General features: G+C 43.8%; 1 long non-coding RNA gene across 1 annotated transcript; it reads right to left on the bottom strand.

The window, feature by feature from the left end:
- Positions 1-533: 533 nt before the first annotated feature.
- Positions 534-17,229, bottom strand: LOC132209844 (uncharacterized). Its single transcript, XR_009445986.1, has 3 exons — positions 17,114-17,229; positions 14,688-14,820; positions 534-659 (listed from the first exon to the last, which is right to left on the bottom strand). It is a non-coding gene; the product is annotated as an uncharacterized LOC132209844 (long non-coding RNA).
- Between the last annotated feature and the right edge of the window lie 898 nt (positions 17,230-18,127).

Genomic DNA, 18,127 nt, shown 5'->3' with positions numbered 1-18,127 from the left:
CTTACTGCTTAACACCCTGCCCTGGTCCTCATGTTAGCTGTTATTGTTACTGGTTCTCACTTTGGTATTGTCGGCCTCTCCTTCAAAACCAGCAAAAAGCTTTAAGTCAGAGACGAAGAAGTTCAGGGCTATGACAGCTAATGGCATTGCATGTCCAACCTTGTCCTCTTGAAAGGAGCTGATATCCCAAGGGGCTATAAATATCAGCAAAGATCTGCCGTGAGAGCCGGAAACTCTTGAGGCGCTGTCACAGTGCCATGTCAAATAAAACTCATCCTCTGCCAATAGACCATGTGCCAGGCTGTCACCACCTTCTAGCGGGAGCTCTATGTCGGTTCCCTCTGTAGTGTGCAGTGAGAAGTGGCAGAGGAGTTGACAACTGCTGTTTTTATTCTATTTTATTTTATGCTGGGTTGTTGGTAGTGCTGGAGCTGCTGTCCCCTGTGTTGTGGCTGCTGTTTTTCTAACAACAAACAAGATAAGATCTCAAGTAGGTAAAACATCTCTTCAAAAGTCAAAAACTCTACCTGTGAAACAGCAACATCATGTCCTCAGAACACGCACAGCTTCTTGTTCAAGGCTTTCAGGCCTGTCAGTTTCACTGATCAATGGCTCTCTGCTGTACTCTTGCCTCATTGACCATGATGAGTTCCAGACACCTTGGAAAATACAGATGTTAACTGTCAAAACCAGAATACTAAATTAATAGAGTCAGATGCACTATTGAGAGCATTCAGTCCAGGCCATAACAGCCTGGTATGACAACTGCTCTGCCCAGGACCGTACGAAACTACAGAAGGTGGTGTACACAGTGCAGACCATCACGGAAGCCAACCTCCCATCCATGGACTCCATTTACATGGCCCATGGCTTCAGAAAGGTTGCCAACATCGTCAAAGACCCATTGCACTCCTACAACCTCCTCCGTCAGGCAGAAAATGCAGAACCTTGAACACATACACCGGCAGGTTCAAGAACAGTTTCTTCCCTGCCATTATTGGACTGATGAATGGACTCTTTAACTTCTAATAATGCTGATCTTGCTAATGTTGATTTTGCCTTGCACACGTCCTGTGCGATGTAACCTGTAGGTCGCTGTCTGAGATTTATTCACCCTACGATCATGTTTGTCCTTGCTTACGATGATCTGCCGATACCGCACATAAACATAGCTTTTGACAGTACCTAGGTACATGTGACAATGAATCAAATCAATCAAATCATACAGCATGGAAACAGAGCCTTTGTCCAACTCATCCATATCGACCACACATTCCAAACTGGCCTAGTCCCATTTGCCAGCATTTGGCCCCTATGTCTCAAAACCCTTCCTATTCATGTACCCATTCAGATGCCTTTTTGATGTTTTATTTTTTCCAGCTTCCACCACCTCCTCTGCAGCTTGTTCCATAAATGCACCACCCTATGCATTAAAAAGATAGACCTCAGGTCCTTTGAAAATCTTATCAGAGATAATGGGAACTGCAGATGCTGGAGAATCCGAGATAACAAGTTGTGGAGCTGGATGAACACAGCAGGCCAAGCAGCATCAGAGGAGCAGGAAAGCTGACGTTTCAGGCCGAGACCCTTCTTGAGAAATGGAGGAGGGGAAGGGGATTCTGAAATAAATAGGGAGGGGGGGAAGGCGGACAGAAGATGGATAAAGGAGAAGATAGGTGGACAGGATATAGACAGGTCAAAAAGGTGGGGGTGGAGCCAGTAAGGATGAGTGTAGGTCGGGAGTTAGGGTAGTGATAGGTCAGTCCAAAGGAAAGGCAAAAGAATTGGGAATAGCAGATGGCATTTTTTCAGGAAGGCAGTGGGAGGAGATGTATTCTAGGTAGCTGTGGGAGTTGGTAGGCTTGAAATGGACATCGGTTTCCAGGTGGTTGGCAGAGATGGAAACAGAGAGGTCCAGGAAGGAGACAGAGGTATCAGAGATGGTCCAGGTGAACTTGAGGTTGGGGTGGAAGGTGTTGGTGAAGTGGATGAACTGTTTGAGCTCCTCGTGGGAGCACGAGGCGGCGCCAATACTGTCATCAATGTAGCAGAGATAGAGGTGAGGAATAAGGCCAGTGTAGATACGGAAAAGGGATTGTTCCACATCACCTACAAAGAAGCAGGCATAGCTTGGGCCCATGTGGATACTCATGCCCATCCCCTATGACTGTAGGAAGTGGGAGGAATTGAAAGAGAAGTTGTTAAGGACGAGTTCTGCTAAGTGGATGAGGGTGTCAGTGGAGGAGGACTGGTTGGGCTTGCGGGACAGGAAGAAGCAGAGGACCTTTAGGCCATCTGCACGGTGAATGCAGGTGTGTAGGGACTGGACATCCATGGTAAAGATGAGGTGTTAGGAACTAGAGAATTGGGAGTTTTGGAGGAGGTAGCAGGTGTCGGTGGTGCCATGGACGTAGGTGGGGAGTTGCTGGACCAAGGGGGAGAAAATGGAGTCGAGATAAGTTGAGATAAGTTTCATGGGGCAAGAGCAGGTGGAGACAATGGGTTGACCAGGGCAGGCAGGTTTGTGGATTTTGGGATGGAGATAGGAGTAGGTGGTGCGCGGTTGGGGAACAATGAGGTTGGAGGCTGTGGGTGGGAGGTCACCTGCAGTGATGATGTTGTAGATGGTTTGGAAGATGATGGTTTGGTGGTCAGGGGTGGGTCAGGATCAAGGGAGCAGTAGGAGGAGGTGTTGCAGAGTTGGCGCCTGGCCTCGGCGATGTAAAGGTCAGTGCGCCATTCTACAACTGTGCCTCCCATGTCCGCAGGTTTTTGGGTGAGATTGGGATTGGAGCGCAGGGAGTGGAGGGCTGCATGTTCTGTGGGGAAGAAGTTGGAGTGGGTGAGAAGGGTGGAGAGGTTGAGGCATTTGATGTCTCGACAACAGTTGGAAATGAAGAGGTCGAGGGAGGGTAGGAGGCCCTGGGGTGGTGTCCAGGAGGATAGGGTGTGTTGGAGATGGGAGAAGGGGTCAGTAGAGGAAGGGTTGGACTCATGATTAAAGAAGGAAGCACAAATGCACTGACTTCAGGTTGAGAGAGACAAGGTGAGGGAGTTTTTTTGTTATCAGTTCATATTTCTTTCTCTTCCACCTTTGCTGTTCAAAGTTCCTCTTGATGTAGGTCTATTTGTACATTCTTGAGTGTACTCCATTGTCCTGCCAAACTGAATGCTCTACAGGTAACCTTCCACGTCCAAATATGTGAATTTATAATGCAAATGTGCATGAGAAAAAGGAGACATCTTTTTTGTTGGTGCTGATTTAGTTGCTTAGTTTCAGTCTTCAGATAATAAAACTGTTTCACTAGAACCAGTTTGGTTTATTGATGAGTGTTCCCTGGGCTTGCCTCGATCCATGGTCAGCATAGCTTTTTTAGTTCAGTATTTGATCTTTTTTGCAAACCATTTTTTAGACCATGAAGGGCTTCTGGTGTAGGAAATGGATGATGGAAGTTAAGCATTGATAGTTATTTTTCACTCCAGTCATAACAGTTTGCATTAGTTTGGATTACAGTCCTCATCTGTGAAAAACATCCAGAAATTCAGTTATGATACTTAGGCACTGAGAGGTCCATGGAGGCCCCCTTTTTTCAAGGAATATATGCTGGCAAAACCTGTATATGGGCAGGATCTTCGCAGGTTTTTGACCTGCTAGCTTCTTTGGCTACAAACATCTTCGCAGTTGAGATTCTATCCAATGTTTCAAGCCAGCAGCAGGACTTACAGAAGGTTATTGGTCTGAAATATTGGGCAAATATTAAACTGCGAGCTGGGGCATACACCTATCAGGAACCTGGCATGAACTTGCAATAAACCCCAGTATTATTTTGCAGGTACATGAGAAGCTCCCATGGGAAGGTTGGACAGTGACTTGAATATGTAATTAACTTTGACTGTCGACTCACAAGTTTACTGGTGCCAGTAAGGCAAGAATACAGCCGGGATAGACAGCACAGAGAAACTGATCAGCTGAAAAGATCATACTCCTTTTCCATACACTCACAATGTGTTTTTAATGCTTTAGAGCTGATTTCCAATATTGTTAACATTGCAACCTTGGAACTTCTGGACTTTGAGCCACGGTCCACAGCTGTCAGCCTTCAGTGTAGAGGGGCAGATTTTGACATCAGTCACTAATATCTATTGCCTCTGAGAGTGAAACTTTTGTGCTGGTGGAACAGGTGGATATACATTGCTAGTTGTCATCGAGTCCACCACAGTCCTGAAATTCTTCACTTGATCCTCCTTTCAGGGAGCTGATGGTGGCATCTGGAGGATTTCACATGTGACTGATGCCAGGGACATTCTTTATGTCTATTTCATCATGAATGAGGCCAATCAGAAAGAGAGGATGCTCCGGTTTGTTACCGTGGCTGGATTCTGACAAATTCAGACTCTGAGACAATCAAGGTGCCCTCAGATAAACTAACCTGATTCATCAAAAGTAGAACCACTCAGTTAATGTCCAGGATATGGACAGGTTAAGGGAAGAGGCAAAAACTTGAGCTGTGAGCTTATGTATTTTAGCAGGATGAACAGAGGTGGTAAATATTATTTAAATGGAGAAAGATTACAAAAAGTTGAAGATCAGTGGGATCCGGGGGTCCTTGTGCATAAGTCATAGTGCCATAGAGTCACAGAGCTGTGCAGCATGGAAACAGACTCTTCAGCCCAACTCGTCCATGCTGACCAGATATCTCAAATAAGTCTCGTCCCTTTTGCCAGCATTTGGCCCATTTCCCTCTAAACCCTTCCTATTCATATATCCATCCTGATGCCTTTTAAATATTGTAATCACGCCAGCCTCCAACAATTCCTCTGGCAGCTCATTCCATACATGCAAAACCCTCTGCCTGAAGAAGTTGCCCCTTAGGTCCCTTTAAATCAAATTAGTGAGACATGATTTCCCACACACAAAGCCATGTTGACTTTCCTTAATCAGTTTTTCCCTTTCCAAATACATGCAAATCCTATCCCTCAGGATTCCTTCCAACAATTTGCCCACCACCCATGTCAGGCTCATTGGTCTATAGTGTTTTTAGATTAGATTAGACTAGATTCGATTACCTACAGTGTGGAAACAGGCCCTTCAGCCCAACAAGTCCACACCGCCTGTTGAAACATCCCACCCAGACACATCCCCCTATAACCCACACAGGCCTGAATACTACGGGCGATGTAGCATGGCCGATCCACCTAACCAGCACATCTTTGGACTGTGGGAGGAAACTGGAGCACCCGGAGGAAACCCACGCAGACACAGGGAGAATGTGCAAACTCCACACAGGCAGTCACCTGAGGCTGGAATCGAACCCGGGTCCCTGGTACTGTGAGGCTGCAGTGCTAACCACTGAGCCACCGTGCCGCCCCTTGCTGGCTGTTCCCTGGCTTTTCCTAACCACCTTTCCTAAATAGTGACACAACATTAGCCAACCTCCAGTCTTCCGGCATCTCACTTGTGGCTATCGATGATACAAATATCTCACCAAGGGGTCCAGCAATCATTTCTCTAGCTTCCGATAGAGTTATAGGGTACATCTGATTAGGTCCATAAGTCACAAAAAGATGTCTTACAAACACAAAAACAAAGATTTTCAAATGAGGAAATGTTGAGTCAGGTGGGGCTGGACTCACTGGAGTTTAGACAAATGAGAGGTCACCTTTTGTTGTGTGGCTATGCTCTAAGGAAGTTTGAGAGCATAGATGTTGAGAAGTTGTTTCTCCTCGTGGGAAAATCTAGAAACAGTCGGGATAATCTCAGCATAAGGGGTTGTCCATTTAAGATAGAGATGAGGAGCAATTTCTTCTCTGAGAGGGTAGCAGATGTGTGGAAATCATTATTTTTGTTGAGGATGGATAATTATGTAGATTCCAGGCTGAGACAGGCAGGTTTTTAATCAGCGAAGGCATCAACGGTTATGAGGAAAACGCAGGAAAGTGGAGTGTTTGATCAGCCCCATGAGTGAAGCAGACTCAACAGTCTACTTATGCTTCTATGTCTTCTGGTCTGATGGTATGTATCCAACAAAAGCTGTTTAAGCACAACTGATATCAGGGAGGTGCCATGATTCTTTTATTCGGTTCCAGTCAATGGTCCCACAGCCCTTTCAAGCTTTAAGCAGACTTAACAAATGTCTCTGGAGACGTAAAGATGTAGGACTTAGTAACAGGAGTAACCCATTTGATCCTTGCAGCCTGGGCTACCGTTTGATAAGACCACTGCTGATCTGATTGTCTTCTGAATTCCAGCTTCCTGTTATCCCCATAATCCTTGATTTGCTCATTGATCAAAAATCTACCTTAGTCAGCCTGGAATAGATTCAATAACTCAGCTTTCACTGCTTTTTTTGGGGGAGGAGAATTCCTAACTCTGAGAACAGTCTGAGAGAAAGAAAAATGTCTTCACCTCCATCTTCAAAGAGAGACTTCTTAAACTGAGTCCACTCATTCTCAGCTACCTAAAAGAGGGAACATCCTCTCCAGTCACCATTCTCTCAAATCCCATTGGGGCTCTACAGGTTTCAACCACATCTGCAGTGGCTATGTGACATAAATCCCTATGCTCCAGCAGAGGAATCAAGTGGTTTGCTCCCATGGTCCAAATACCCAGATATCCTTGGCAGATGTCCTATAGGCACTGCAACCTGTGGAAACCTGCCAAGCTGCCTACTGCTCACTGGGACAGGAATCAGCATGTTGGGTTAGGAGTCGAGTGGGGAGAGTGGTGAAGTGGAGAGAAGTTGACAGAATCTCCACGACTCCCCCTTTAATATTGTTCAGTGCCTCTGGAAATGCTGACAGAAATTACACTCTTCCGCCAATGTTGCAAGATAGCTCTTTGGACCCACAATCTGTGCCTAGCTGAGCAGTAGTTGGAAAGCCTTACACCCTCAGCCAGGGACTCTCCACGGCTGTCCTTATTGTTTTCTTCCAATGTTTAAGTTACACTTGACAGCCAACTCCGAGGACCCGCCAGAGTTTATTTAAGGTGATATGCACAAGGCAAGTGATAGTCCACAAGAAAGCATTTCCACAGAGAGTGCACAACTTCCTCTAAGTTCTCCTTAGCTTTCTTCTGCATCAGCTCCTGGGACACACCTGAAGGAACTGTGTAGAAAGTGAAAAACACAAATCAGAACTGACAAGGAGAAAGAGCTCAAAGTCATCATTGTACAGATGACCATTCAGTTACAGGTGGGAACATATCAAAATGAGTAATTCTTACGTGGCATGTAGCAGTCTGTTACCTATTTCAGTCACTAAGTATCTATGTGTCGTGCCAGCTTTCTATCACCATCAAACAAGTACTTCACAACTCAGATGAGCTCCTACATGTCTCCTTGTCAGTGGTCAGAGTGGCTATGTAAAGGATTGCCATTATTGTGCCCTATCCTCTGCCGCTTCCTAGTGATCAGTGCTGTCTCTTTGTGGAACAAGAGTGAGTTATGGATATGGGAAATAGAATGTGTTGGGAGAATAGAAGGACAATATTTTTGAGACGGGGTGTTACCTCAAGAAAGAGGAAGGGGGTGAAGGTATAAACTATCTCAGGCTGTGGAAGACAAGGCTGGGGGCATCTGCAATTGAAGGTGTCGTTATACTTGCTTTTCCTGCCCTGGCTATCATTAAACTTCTTGCAACATCATATCTGGCATACTGGGACTAAATCCCCGCTGCTCACTTCCTCTGTGACTTCTTGGCCTGCCTCAACATTCAAGGTTAGTGTTGGAAAGTGGGACCAGATTTGATTTAATGTCGTTTTGGATGGATGGATTTGAGGTGTCAAAAGACCTGTTCTGTACTATGCAATTCTATGATTCCTGTCATGCTCCTGTGCTAGCAGACACTGCCCACTTTCTCCCATTCACCATGGGTAAAGCAATCTAGCAGGCCCCTATTCCCAACAGTATTACATCCAGGGATGGATTCAAGAATTCAGTGGAGACTGGGGGAGGTGTTGCCCTTCTCATATCAGCACAAAGGTATCTCCCTAAGTGCGAACGTTTAGAGAATAGATAAATTCTGTCAAGGCCCCTTTTACTAAAAATCCTTGACTGATAAGCATCTACTGATGCTCTGATTATTTCTGAAATCCCATAAGGGCCTGCTAATGCTCTAGCTGAGTTAAAGAGCCATGGCAAATACCGCTCCTAGATCGTTAAGGTTCCCAAATCCTGTTTTGATTCTCAGCGTTAAATTCCAAATTTTAACACTATTACTCTTCCCTTAGACGTATGGTTTTGATTTCTATGCCTATATATTCTGTGTCTCTCTGTGCTTCTCTTCACTTCACCTGACAAAGGAGCAACGTTCTGAAGTCTTGTGATTTCAAACAAACCTGTTGGATTAGCATCTGGTGTCATGTGACTCCAGACTTTGTCCACCCCAGTCCAACACCGGCACCTCCAACACACTTAAATGTGGCCAGGCCCATCGAGCAATTCTAGCATTCGTTTTCTTTCTCTTAGACACTGAGTTTGGATACAAGACCTGGAAGCATTTTTATTTCCTTGAGCTAACATTATACACTTAGCAAAAGGATACATTGAGATTTTGAATCCTCTTTTTTTTCACCTTTAAAAACCTTGCAGGATACAAAGGGCAGAGAAATTTACTGCTATCCAGATGGTCGATGCTGCAAGTTGCTAGGCTAGCTGTTCACTTTGCACTGAAAGCCAATTTATTCAGTACTCGGTTGGTTTGTTGGATGACTGCCTTGCTGTGCTAGATCCTTTCTTTTCTCTCTCTCTCTCACTCTCTGTCTCTCAAGATGGAAGCAGGAACAGTATACATTATTTAGCTTATTTGTTGCACACGCAAGCACCCCATACAGCGACTGATCTCTCATTGCATTAAATGCAATTTCTCTGATAAAGAAGTGCATTTCATTTCTGTACTTTTAATTGCTGCGACTATTAGATTTTTCAAAATATTGCAGATGCTGGGAGTCTGAAATAAGGACTGACAATGTCAGAAATACTTAAGTGTGGTGGCATCCGTGTAGGGTGAAACAGAATAGACATTTTAAGTCAATGACTTATGGTTAGAAATGAAATAGGCTTTTAAACAAATACAGACACAGAAAGCAGGATGAGGAAAGGACTTAAAAACATAAGAACTAGGAGCAGGAGTAGACCATCCGGCCCTTCGAGCCTGCTCCTCGATCATGGCTGATCTTTTCGTGGTCTCAGATCCACTTACTCGCGCTCTCACAGTATCCCTTAATTCCTTTATTGTTCAAAAAAACATCTACCTTTATAAACGTTTACTGAAGTAGCGTCAACTACTTCACTGGGCAAGGAATTCCATAGATTAACAACCCTCTGGGTGAAGAAGTTCCTTCTCAATTCAGTCCTAAATCTGCTCCCTTTAATCTTGAGGCTCTGCCCTCTTGTCCTAGCTTCACTTGTCAGTGGAAACTTCCTCTCTACTTCTATCTTATCTATTTCCTTTATATAAAAAAAGGGTCCGAAGTAGGGCCCCGACCCAAAACGTCAAGCTTTCCTGCTCCTCTAACGCTGCTTGGCTTGCTGTGGTCATCCAGATTCACACTGTGTTATCCCACCTATTTTGTTGAGTTTGAACAGATATAATGCATGGGCAAAGCAAGGGCCCTGTGTATGTTTAACTTCCAGTATAAGGAAGTGTACTGCACGACAAGCCCAATTTACAATCCTGAATTGGTTGACACTGTAATCCTTTGCACACTTGGGAATATCCAGCAAATGTCCAATTGCAGAGTCACATCTATTGTTGGACATTAAGTTAGCAATGGAAACAATATACTGACCTGAAAATGTATGCATGTATGGTTGTTTTATCTGCGAAGTGAAAATGGAGAAGATAAAGGCAGGAGTTACATTTCTTGCACTTGTACATGAAGGTGCTATGGGAGGGGAAACAGATGTTGGTATGACACAAGAGTAAACAGGGGTGTTGCAAATGGAATAGTTACTTTGGAATGATCATACAGGAGGCAAAGGGAAGATGTTTTTGGTCATGTATTTGCACTCAAGGTGGTAAAATTTTAAGGGTTTATTTAGGACTTGACGGGGTGAGTAAGGACAGGGGGAGCACAATCCTGGTTCTGGGAGGAAGTGAAAGTAGAGAAAAGAGAACAGTAGAAAATGGTATCGGGCTCTGTTACCCACAGTGTAGGAAAAGAAAAGCATAGCTAAAGCTTTATTACAGAACCTAGTTCATCAGAACAATATAGAGCAATCTCAAAAGTTGCAGGATTCAGTGAGCCTATAGTGGACATTCATTGCGAGCCTATATTCAAGTTGGACATGGCCCATTCATAAGTAAGGAGAAATGGAGCAATATTAGAAATTAGAACAAAATTAGCAAGGCTTTTCAGTTTTTGGAGTAAGAGAAGGAAATGGCTCCATTACAATCACCAATATTGTAATTATGATGGTGGGGGATCCGAACAGGACTGGAACATAGAATGTCCAACAAAACACAAAATATTCCACAAAACAGTAGGTGTAGCTAGGACCCATACCAGTTCCCATAGTAATACCCTTCATTTGAAGGAAGTGAAAAGAAAAAGGGTTTATTTAAGGGCAGGTTTAGTCAAAAATAAGGAGGTTCGAAGTGGATGGAAACGAGTGGGGTCCCAAGCAGAGAAACTTAGCATCCATGATGAAAAGGCAACACTATTAAGTTGGTAGAGGGCATTGGACGAGCACCCCATAGAAATCCAAACAGACTAGACAACAGGAGGCAAAACAGGTTTTCAAAAATTAACTTATGGTCAGGTACAGGCTGAATTGATGGGTCTATCAGACCAGTCATGTTTGGGAAGATTCAAAAATCCCCAAATGCAATTATCCATTGTTTGCTGCCCATGATCCAGCCACTGCTGCTTAAGAAACCTAAATAGAGAGTGAACAATCACTCGGTGAACACTTTTGTTCAGGCCACAAGCTTGACTCTGAATGTTTATTTGCTTGACGATTTTATGTTCCATCCCACTCTCACTTTTCTGTTTTGGCCTCCGATACTGTGCCACAGAAACTCAATGGGAGCTCAACTACCTCAGCTTTTCACACAGCACTTTAGAGCCTTCCAGGCTCGACACTGATTTCCATAAGTTTTGGGCCATAACCACTGATCACAGGAATTGCTTGTTTTCTGCTCTCGCCTTTTCAAACTCCTTTTGACAAATCTTCTGTTTCTTTAATTATACAATCATGATCACATTTTGTCTTGTACCATTATTCCTCATATACTTCAACCAAAGCTATTTCCACATATCGCAGATCACCTCCTGTGTTCCATCCTCTTCTGCTTACCCCTCCCTTTTCTACTTGCTTGTCAAATACTTCACTGTCCAGTTCTGAAGAAAGCTCATTGACCTGAAAAATTGAAAAGGATTTTCCTGTAACCTTTGGATCCCTGATGTTAGAGTGTAATTGGGGTCCAAAGTTCACATATTACAGAAGCGGGACCTGCTTAGATCACCTCCAGTATGGATGCTAAGAGGCCACCACTGGCTTTGCTGTCCAACTGAGGATGGTAGACAGGATGCAGATGCTGGCAGTCCAGTTACAGCATCAGCAGCCCCACTGGGAAAAGGAGACACTGCAGGCAGGCTCGAGATGATGAGGTTAGAGAGATAGGTTTTAAATTACAAACCTGCAGAGTCAAGAAGGCAGGCCCCTGAACACTGCCTTCCTTGCATCCAACATCATTGGGTCGTGGAGTCTCCAAGATGACTGCCTCTGTGAAGTTGGCAGCCACCCCTCACGATGAGGACACATTCTGCCACCGGAGGACACAAGGAATCACCCCTAATTGGTTTATTAAACATTTTAATTAGTCTGTCCACTACTATTTTCCCTCCTTACAGTGTGAAACATTCCCTTCCATTTGGCAGGACTGTGTCTGGAATATTGTGTCAAATTTTAGCCTCCATACTTGAGGAAGGATGTGGTGGTGTCACTGGAGGCAGTTTGGAGGGGGTACACGAGATTGATTCCAGGGATGAAAAGGCTTTTGCATGTGGAGCAGCTGAACAGCTTGGGCTTATATACGCTGGATTTGAGAAGAATGAGGGGCTGTCTGATACTAAAAATACTAAAGGGGATTGATAAGTTGGACATTGAACAGATGTGGGACAGTCTCAAATAAGAGGTCATAGATATAGAATGAGAAGAGGCAGGTTCAAAACTGAGATGAGGAGAAACTACATCTGAGAGAGGGTTTGTGAATCTGTGAAACTCACTGTGCAATGGAGACAGAATCCAAACCAACAGATACAAGAAAGAAATAGATACATTTCTGATGAAAAGTGCAATAAAGGGCTATGGGGAGAAGGCAGGAAAGTGGCATTGAGATTCAGGATAAGATCAGCACGATCATGTTAAATGCCAATGTGGGCTCAAAGGGCTGAATTACCTACTCCCCATCCTAATACCTATGTTCCTATGGGAAGCCATCTCAATGCGGTTCCCTGATATTTTTCTGTACCTCCGCAAGTCATAGCTTGATGCCAGCAGGCCAACTTCCACCCCTGGAAGGGAAAATTCTGCCTGTTTGCTCCAATTGTTTCACCGTTGGTGATGCCTGATCTGCTGGGTCTTTCCAGAATTTTCTGTTTCATTTCATTTCTCATGACACATTTGCCTCATCTCCTGTAAAGTGTAGGCTTGCGGATGTTTGGTGGGAAGTTTGTACCAGCAGGGAAGATACTGAAGGAGAAATTATAGGCAAGTAAAGTGATGTTTTTTGAAATTTAGACTGAGCATTCCAGAAGGGGCTGTTTGTAAAAACATCTTAGAACAATCCAGTTCAAACATACAACACTCACAAGAAATTAAGAGTAACAGTTTCTGTGGTGAAACTTGTGCATTGAAATGACTATGATGTGGAGGTGCCAGTGTTGGACAGCAGTGCATACCTGAAAAACACGCCAGGAAGCAGTGAAACTCCGAAAGCTTGAGTTTCCAAATGAACTTGTTGGACTATAGCCTGGTGTTATGATTTTTGATCTTGAATTGACTAGTTATAAGGATGAGCATTATAATCCAGAGAATTAGAGATTTATGTTGCAATCTGGACTTGAATCAATATGATGCTGGGATTTAGACGATGAGAGTGAACAGGATCTAGTCTGCTACATTAATGTTTTATGCTTGAATCAATTGTGTGTTTATCAGGAATTAACTCCTCATTCTCCACTTGTTTTGTTGGTATGCCCAATAAGGTGCAAATCCAATTACTGTATAGGTAATTAGCAACTCTTGTGATTTTTGAATCTGCCCTAAGCCATTGTAAATAACAAGATTTCACTCTAGTTCATGGACTTAATTCCAAGCCAAATTACTTTACTTTATTCAAATTTGTGGAAATTAAAAGAGGAGAACTGTCAACGTGGAGAAGTTAAAAGTATTTTCATATTGCAGCAGTTCATATGGCTGAGAGTCACCTCTCTCCAGCAGCTACATTGCACAATATAAATTATCTCATAATGCTACAAAATTTGACCATTGTATCCCAAAAAATGTATCCACAATGCATGAGAAGAGAGTGCCAATATCACATTACTCAATGGTATGAGCTGGATCCCTGTTTAAATTTCAATGGCTTTAGGCACCATAGTAGGAGCAAATAACCGCAGATGCTCAATCTGTACTGAAAACAAAAATGCTGGAAATTGCAGGAGGCCGGGCAGTATCCATGGAGAGATAGCAAGCTAATGTTACAAGTCTAGGTGACGCTTGGCATCAGAGATCTGATAAAGTTGAGACTTTAGCTTGTCCCCATTCCATGGACACCACCTGACCCATTGTGATTCCCAGCATTTTTTTTGTTTTCATTGGAATCATAATGTGTCATTATCATAGAATCCCTACAGTGTGGAAACAGGCCATTCAGCCCAACAAGTCCACACCACCCATCTGAAGAGCATCCCACCCAGACTCATTTCCCTAACCCTGCCTTTCCCCATGCCTAACCCAAACATCCCTGGACACTACAGGCAATTTAGTGTGGCCAATCCATCTAGCCTGCACATCTTTGGACTGTGGACAAACCCACACAGACATGGGGAGAATGAGCAAATTCCACACAGACAGTCACCGTATAGTGGAATTGAACCCAGGTCCCTGACACTGTGAAGCAGCAGTGCTAACCACTGAGCCACCATGCCACCCATTCAAGTCCATTTGATCAAAGCAAGAATGGAGAAAAATTTGTGAATGTTGTCCTCCATACACAGGAAAATTGCAGCTTTATATGCATCCCTTTATCTTGAAATAAGAATACAAAATGTTGAGACACAGGTTAAGGGTGGATGCGATTACTCTTCTTCATTCTTTGACTGATCTAGTGTGTTACACCTTTCTAATTTTTTGTTATTGTTTCACATTTTAAGCGCTTTGCCTTTTGTTTTGTTTTCTCTCCATACTTTTAATATTGAAGAATCAGTTCTGATCATCTTCATCCAGTCGATTAATTTGCATGAGCTTGGATCATATTGGGATGAATCATACAGTTTTCTGGTTTAGGGCAAGTCATATCAAATTTGGTAGCGTGATTCTTACCATGAAACTGAATAAGTTCTCTTGTCATATCTTATCAAACCCAGCGTATTAATTGGCATTTCAGCCCTGACGGCAAATATCACATTCAATTTCTGTCCCATCCTAATAGTTGCTGGAAAAGAAGTCTTTACTCACCAGAATTGATCTGCATTCCTGGCACTGATGTTATGTTTAAGCCACAGTACATGAACTGCTGAGGTTCAAGAAGGTAGCACCCCACCACATTCTCAAGGGCAACGTGGGATGAACAATAAATGTCATGACTGGACTGAAAAAACAGAGATATCACAGTCAGTGTGGAGCTCTCTGCATCTTTGTCTAACTTGTTCACTACCTCCTCATAGAATTCTTCCTTTCACAGAGTCATACCGACTCAGTGCTACTTTACCATGCATTTCCAAATAGTCTGTGATCTCACCTGTAATAGCAGGCTCTAAAATCTTACAATGACTGAGTTCAGGCTAACCAGCCTATCATTTCTAGCCTTCTAGCCCCCTCCTTTCTTAATCAGGAGTGTTTAGTTAATGTGGTATACTGCATCCACTGTTCCTGTTGTGACCTCCTCTATATCAGGGAAACCAAGTGTACGCTTGGGGACCGCTTTGCAGAACACCTATGCTCGGTTTGCAATAAACAACTGCACCTCCCAGTCGCGAACCACTTCAATTCTACCTCCCATTCCACATACGACATGTCCATCTTGGCCTCCTGCAGTGCCACAATGATGCTACCGGAAGGTTGCAGGAACAGCAACTCATATGAGACAATAGACAATAGGTGCTGGAGTAGGCCATTCGGCCCTTTGAGCCAGCACCACCATTCATTATGATCATGGCTGATCATCCACAATCAGTATCCTGTTCCGCTTGGGAACCCTGCAGCCCAATGGTATCAATGTGGACTTCACGAGCTTCAAAATCTCCCCTCCCACTGCCGCATCCCAAATCCAGCCCAGCTCGTCCTCAGCTCCCTAACCTGTCCTTCCTCCCACCTATCCCCTCCTCCCACCTCAAGCCCCACTCCCATCTCCTACCTACTAACCATATCTCGCCCCCTTGACCTGGCCATCCTCACTGGGTTGACCTATCTTCTCCCTACCTCCCCACCTGCACTCACCTTTACTGGCTCCATCGCCACTTCTTTGACCAGTCTATCACCTCTCCACCTTTCTTCTCCTCTATCCATCTTCTATCCGCCTCCCCCTCTCTCCCTATTTATTTCAGAAACCCCTTTCCCTCTCCCATTTCTGAAGAAGGGTCTAGGCCTGATACATCAGCTTTCCTGCTCCTATGGTGCTGCTTGACCTGCTGTGTTCATCCAGCTCTGTACCTTGTTATTTTGGTTACATTAGCCATTTTCCCGTTCTCTGAGAGTCTCCCTGACTGCACTGATTCCTGAAAGAAGCATCACCAGTGCCTCCACAATCTGCTGAGCTGCTTCCTTCAGAACATTCTGTTTTGTAATCCGTCCAGTCTGGGTGATTTATTCACCTTCAGACCTTTCAGATTCCCCAGCTTCTCCTTACTGATGTTGGCCATACCCTCCTCTACTACTGACTCTTCTGAAGCTCTGGTATGCAACTGACGTCTTCCGCTGTAAAAACTATTCAATTTCTCTGTCATTTCTTTGTCCCCCAATACTATTTCTCCAGTCTCATTTTTCAGTGGCCCATTATCCACTATGGGCTCTCTCTTACCTTTTAGATATCTAAAACAAAACTTTGCAAATTCTTTTACATTAAAAGTGAGCTTACTCTCATATTTCACCTTTCCCTCCCTTATTGGTTTTTTTCAGTTGCCCTTTGCTGGCTTTTAAATGCTTCCCAGTCTTCCGGCTTCCCACGAATCTTCACCATATTGAAAACCTTTTCTTTTAAGTTTATGCTGTCCCCGAATTCCCTTGTCAGCCCAGTTTCCCCCATCCTCCTGAACCTTATAAATATTCTGCTCATTAAGTTTCAGATCAAGAATTGGCCGAACAAGCAAAACACATTCACAGGACGTGGTTCTATGATCCTTCTCGACATAAATGCTTAAAGGGCTTTGATTTTCCAAGAAATGACAAGCTTCTTTGTTTCAAGGCAGGGAGTCTTTTTGATCATTCTTGTAATGTGATTTGACAAACGTTTTCCACTGAATCACAAAATAATGGAATCAGAACCAAATAAGCGAGAAGGAAGTATTCGATCCATTGAGTCAATGCCTAACTTCTCATGGGCAATCCAGCCAGTCCTGTTCCAGAGTTTTATTACCTTATCCATGCAAATGCTCAAACACTCACCAATTAAATTTAAGATCACCAACTGTCTCTTCTTCCGGCACACTTGTTGCTAGTGAGTTGCAGGTCACTACCTCTGCCCTGTAAACAGATTCTTTCTCACTTCTTGCTTGCTGAAAACATTAAATCTGTGTCTTCTGGAATGGCCCCTTCAGACAATGCGGTCTATCACGTCTAAACTTGACAACAGCCTTGTACATTTCTATCAAATCCCCTCTCAATCCCCTTTGCTTCGTGGAGAACGAGCCAAGCTTCACCAATTTCTTGTGGCTAAAATCACTCACCCATTTAAGCATTCTGATGAATGCTCACCGCACTCTCTCAAGCACCCTCATGTAGTGGCCAGAGCTGAGGCCTAACCACAACTTTAATAAGCAGTATTGAGCTGCTTTTGTGCTTTATGTCTCTATTTATGAATTACAAGACCCCATAGGCTTTGCTAACAATGCTTTCAAATGTCAGACTTTCACTGGTTGGGCTGGCGCCCAATATCTCAGAAGGAAATGCTTGTTGTTAGTGGCATTGCCTCTGTGTTGCCACACAAATTGATTGGCACGTTAACACGAGCTTTCGACCAGGAAGCCGCTACCACACACAGACCTCTTATTAGAGGACTGATCAACTAATGTAAAACAGGAGTTCGTATAAATAGACAATTTTCAAGATGACAAACCCCGACAAGTACAGCACTGCTGGGATCAGTGCTGGGGCCCCAACTACACAGAATCTGCATTGATAACTTGATTAAGGGACCAACTGGCCTTCAGTCAAATGTTGCATGACAGTATGAAAATAGGTGAGAAAGCAAGCTGTGAGGATGATGCTGAGAAACTGCAAGACATTAGATTAAATGAATGGGTAGATATTCAGCTGTTGGAGCACAATGTGGGAAATGTGAGGTTTTCCTATGTCAGGAAGAATAGAAAATCAAAATATTATTTAAATATAGAAAGATGACAGAATGTTATGAAATATCTGGGTGTACTTGTACATAGGAACAAAGGAACAGGAGTTGGCCATTCAACCCCTCAAGACTATTCCAGTAAGGTCATGGTTGATCTGTGGTCTAACTCCAAATAACTAGCTTTGACACTAATCCTTTGATACTTTTGCGTAGCAGACCTATCACAGACTTAAAATCAACAACTGATCCAGCATCCAATGCCATTTGTCAAAAAGAATTCTAAACATCTACAGCCCTTTGTGTGGAGAAGTGCTTCCTAACATCTCTCCTGAATGGTCTGGGCCTAATTCACAAACTATGCCCCACAGTTCTAGAAACCCCACTCAGTGGAAAT

Source organism: Stegostoma tigrinum, chromosome 7 (assembly GCF_030684315.1).
Source record: "Stegostoma tigrinum isolate sSteTig4 chromosome 7, sSteTig4.hap1, whole genome shotgun sequence".
Classification (NCBI taxonomy): Eukaryota; Metazoa; Chordata; class Chondrichthyes; order Orectolobiformes; family Stegostomatidae; genus Stegostoma; species Stegostoma tigrinum.
The sequence above is the reverse complement of the archived record's forward strand: the minus strand, read 5'-3'. Positions and strand labels throughout refer to the sequence as shown.